Source organism: Juglans microcarpa x Juglans regia, chromosome 5S, assembly GCF_004785595.1.
Source record: "Juglans microcarpa x Juglans regia isolate MS1-56 chromosome 5S, Jm3101_v1.0, whole genome shotgun sequence".
Taxonomy (NCBI): domain Eukaryota; kingdom Viridiplantae; phylum Streptophyta; class Magnoliopsida; order Fagales; family Juglandaceae; genus Juglans; species Juglans microcarpa x Juglans regia.
Genome location: NC_054603.1, coordinates 24,648,890 through 24,654,245, shown reverse-complemented (window position 1 = coordinate 24,654,245; position 5,356 = coordinate 24,648,890).

The window sequence follows — 5,356 nt, the reverse complement described above, 5'->3', positions numbered from 1 at the left end:
TACACCCCATAGCTGCAGCAACTCCTTTTTCCTATCAACATATGCATTTCCACTAAAAATCTTGGAAGTTTTGTCCATGTTAATTTTCTGACCAGAGGCTTGCTCATATCTTGCCAACAGTGCTTGCATCATCATATTTTCCCCGATATTAGCCTTGCAAAAGATCACACTATCATCTGCAAAGAGGAGGTGATTAATACAGGGAGCACTTATGCAGATTTTGATCCCTAAAATATAATGTTTGAAAGCAGCCTCATTTAATAAAGAGATAAACCCTCAGTGCACATGTAACACCCCGCTCCTTCCGTCTGACATACGTTCTTTCTTTCTGACGTAAGGCTTCTTCTTTTTGACGTTAGCAAATTCCGAGGGCGAAAATTATGCAACAGTCCGCCCCTTCTCTCCAACGACTGCCAGTCTTGCCAAACCTCGATGGCGTGTTTTCAAAGATACTATGTGATTTCTAAAGTATGCCCGTATTTTAAATGCACTGAAAATATTTATATAAGTCATTTCCAGTGTTATTGAACTAAGCTTGATTTTAAATAAGACAATTATAATATTTTAAAAGCTCCAAAAATATTATAATTGTCGAAAATCATTTTAATATCATTTATTAAAATGATTCTAGTGATTTAAAATATTATGAGATTTAAATTATGTTGAAAGCTTTAATTTTATTAAATAATTTTATTGCTTAAAGATATTAAATAATACTTCATCATTTCATTAATGATGAAGGAATATTATTTTATAAACTAAAGTTTAGTTTAAATAATATTCTAGCTTAATTCCTCTTAGTACTTTTAATTAAGTTAGGGCTCGTTTGTTTTCAGAGATGAGATGAGAGTTAAAAAGTTGAATAAAATATTGTTAGAATATATTTTTTAATATTTTTTTTGTTTTGGGATTTGAAAAAATTGAATTGTTTATTTTATTTTGTATGGGGATTTGGGAAAGTTGTAATGATGAAGTGAGATGAGATGAGATGTTTCTTGAAAACAAACGAGGCCTTAATGTTTACGCATTTTCAAATTAGTGTTTTAATCCTCCACCGTTAGATCATTTTGAGGATCCCAAGACGAAGGGGCTAGATTAAATGCCCAGACCCTCTCTCTTTCTTCCTCACTTTTCCCTCCCCCCTCTCTTTCCTCCCTCTCCCTCATGCGTACTACATAAGCATTCCCCCTCTGTCGCTCGATTCTTCCATGGCCCAGCCTAGCGCCGCCGTGCGCCTCCTGGCCTCACCACCGACAAACTCAACTCCTTCCTCACAGCCGTCCTCCCCACGCAAGCACGTAGAGACCCACGCATGGCTTCACCGTGCTCAACTTCTAGCACCGCCATACACGACCTCCACAACCACCAGGCACCACCGTGAGCTTCCCCTTCCCTCCCCCTTCCTCCTCCACTTGACCCTAGGCCTATAGCCTCTCCAATGCACGAGCTTTCTCCCTCCTTCATGCACGGGTTCTCCTCGTCCACCGCCGTACACTGCCACCCACGGTTTCCAGCCACCGTCTTGAGCTTCCTCTCGCCACCATCGACCTACCCCAACCACCCATGGCCCTGATCTACCCCTCATGCATGCTCACTCTCTCTCACTCTCTCACGGATTCGCCCTCCTTCCCGAGCTTGATCCACCGCCGTAGACCCCAGTGGCGCCACCCCAGTGCCACCACAAGCTCCACCACACCTCCTTCAGCTCCTCCATGGCCGACCATGACCAGCCAAGCCCTCCCTCTCCATTTCCATAGTTGAGACCCACGGCCTTAGCTCCTCCACGAGCTGCTGTGTCTCCGACGTGTGCCACCTCGGCACCATCATGAGACCACCACTCCAGGACCACGACCCGATCGTCGTACGCTTTGACCGGCACCTCTAGCCACCTCCAATGGCCAAGACAGCCACTGTACACGACTAGATACGCTGTGTACTGCCCCTTACTACCACCACAAGGCCACCACGAGCCCTTCCAAGACCACACTTAGCTATCCAAACGCCCAAATAGCCACCGTATGTGGGTTAGCCGCCACGTATAACCCTTTTGATGTCAACGACTGTAACAATTGGCGAGCAATGCACGGGTTATCCCGTCGATGGTATAACCCTCTATCCTTCGTTATTTATGTTATTAGTTGATTGGTTAGGTTGTGGACTGTGCTGTTAGTACTGTGGAGTTGTTGTGTAGTATGGAGATGTGATGTGTTGTGTATGTGAAGTGTTGGGCGTATCTGTGTAGTGTGCTGTGAAGTGTTGTGGACTGTGCGGTGAAGTGTGGTTGTGGAGTATGTGCTATAATGGTGACGTGGCGTTGTATGGATTGGGAAGAGTACATGTGGAGTATACTCTGTGTAACGTATCGTGTGTGAAGGGAGTACACATGGAGTGTACTCCATGTGATGGAGTGATGCACTGTATGACGGGTATGCCATAGTGGTGATGTGGCGTAGCGTGTGCGAAAGGAGTACACGTGGAGTGTACTCCATGTGATGGCGTGATGTACTATATGGTGGGTATGTCGTAGTGGTGATGTGGTGTAGCGTGTGGAGGGAGTGCAGCAACACACCGTGTGGCGTGTTGCAGAGATAAGGATGATTGTGTGTTGTAACGTCCCATTCCCGGAGATCCGGAGAGTTAACTCTTAATACCTAAAATCAACTTAAATAACACAACTATAAAATCCAGAAAATCCCATAAAATATTAATTCATTTAATCAATCCAAATATCTAAGTTCCTCCATGAAAACAATAAAGAAAATCTCAATAACATAAATTAAAAACTCTCCAAAACTCGAAATTTTCCTTAATTCATCAAATCAAAATACCCGGAAAATAAAATTAGTTTACTAACTACGACTCTCAAATAAGCACTTGTACCCTCAGGCACTTATTCCACTTCGATCATCACACCTTGCTAAAACTTTCTACTCTTGTTCTCCAACTAAACCATCAAAATTATCTGAAAAACAATATGGAGATAAGGGGTGAGTTATCAACAGCTCAATAAGCAGAGAACATATACCAGTGTGTAAACATGAGTATTTACAGAAATTAGAATGCAGAACAAAATATTTTCATTTTCAGAGTGCGGAAGCAAAACATGTTATCAAACATGTTATCAAATTATTACCCGTGGTTGGGCCATATCCACTATTGCAACCCGTGGTTGGGCCGTATCCACTATTATTACCCTTGGTTGGGCCGTATCCACTATTATAACCAGTGGCAAGGCCGTAACTGAACAGAGCGGAACAAAATCAAATTCAGAATCAAAGAGTCATGCCAAAGGTTTTCAAAAATCACATCTTATCCAAACAGAGTACTGAACAAAATCATATCATCTTTGCAATCAAAGTAGATCCAAAGCATATGTACATAATTATGCATAAATTTTCATATTCGCTCCCTTTTCAAAGTTCAGAAACAGAATGTCAAAAATAAGCTCATGACTACACCAGTCATGATGGAAAATAATTTCTTCTTAAACAGAATATCATGAATAATGCAGAACAAATAACTGAGGTAGTTCAAATTTCTTTTCATAACCAAATATGTATATTTTTCAAAAAGTCAACCTCAACTCATTTTATTTTAATGCAAAGTCTAGCATACGAACTCCACTTACCTGGATTTCTTAGCTTTTTCGGAAGTTTCCTAAAAAATATCGAACAATAATTAATCTCCACCTATAACATAATAACGCAATTTTCATAAATTTCCAATCGAATACATATTTCAATATTTAAGCCTAAGATGCTAAAATGACCTATTTTCTTATTCCTCAAAACCTAAAATTCTCATAATTCTCAAAATACCTTCATTTTTCCAAAACCATCAATATCCACTTAATCGAATTCGTACCGAATAAGAATTTAATCGAGCAAGTAATAAAATAAAATAAATTAAGCTTGATTGAGTCCAGGTGTTACAATGTGGTCGATGGGCGTAGAGAGTGATGAGTAGTATCGGGAACTATGGAATGGTGTCCCGAAGTAGTTATGGTGTAGCCTGTAGTCTGAGGTGACGGGTGTCACCATAATTGACTTATGGCCGAGAGTATGGGTGAAGTAGTAGAACAAGTGTAGGAGTACGCATTGGAAGCATGACTGGGGAATGTCACGAAGTGACATGGTTACCAGCAGTCATGCTTATGATAGGTGAGGAGTTAGAGTAGGAATGATGCAGCGGGATCGTGACGAGATGTCACGATGTGATAAGAGTACGTGAGGAACCGTATTCGTGATTTGTTAGGAGTTGGCATAAAAATGGCATAGTGGGATGTCAGGTTATGTAACAAAGTCACAGTGTAGCTTGAGAGTAGCCTCGAGCTATATGATGTGACATAAGGGATGGTTGTGAACGAAGTCTTGTCGTGTTAAGTGTTGGGATGAATTGTCAAAAGGGACGGGTAGCATGAAGAGTCATGCTAGCCGGGTTAAGACACATGTGTCGAACGGATTCACCATATGTAATGGGTAATTTGTCCTAAACATAGTTACGCGGTGCTTAAGCCTCAGAGTTGGCTTAGAGCCGTGTGACGAGTATGGATGGAAATGAGGATTTAGTATAGGCTAAGATGCATAGAGGCAGTGACGGGTGTATTGTTAGGATTGGGATGCGTGATTCCGTCAGTTAGAATCATGCGTCGGAATGTGGTTAACAGAAAAAGTAAGACAAATCCTAAGGTGAATCATGGGTTCACTTTAGTGTTGAGCACTCGAGGCAAGAACGTCGAGTTGGGAAGAGGTAGTGACCATAAGTGGTCCCTGAAGGTGTTAGCATAACAAAGGGCATGTAAGAGCATGGGATAGAAGGAGAGCGTTCCAAGTGAAGTACAGTTCTAATTATAGTTTAAGTTGCTTATGCATTAGATAGAGAATGACGTGAAGGTTATGTGTATGCATGTAGGTTGCCATCTGACACACACATGAATGGACTGCATGATATGAAAGTAGCATGGAGTCTAGGTAAGTATTGCGTTCATACTCTTCTAGAGTTTTTCTAGAATACAAGAAATGAAAACGAAACGCTTTTTCCTTACTAAACGACACGAAAGATGTTTTACGAAAAGCATACTAAGTATAAGTGTTCAAATGAATACGTATGTATGGCCCGCCTTGGCAGTCCCTTTTTACGCACCCAAAAGTATTAATTATACGCATGTGAATGGATGACTATACGCTATATCTATTGTCTGTATTTTCCATGAAAATAAAATGTTGATGCTTTAACTAATGCCTTTAATGACGCGAAGAAAGTACGCTATTTTAAAAGGTCCCTAGGAACTGATGTTTTAAGAATGCCATGAACTAATATTTTAAATGACGCCATGAAAGACGATGTTTAAGCCCAT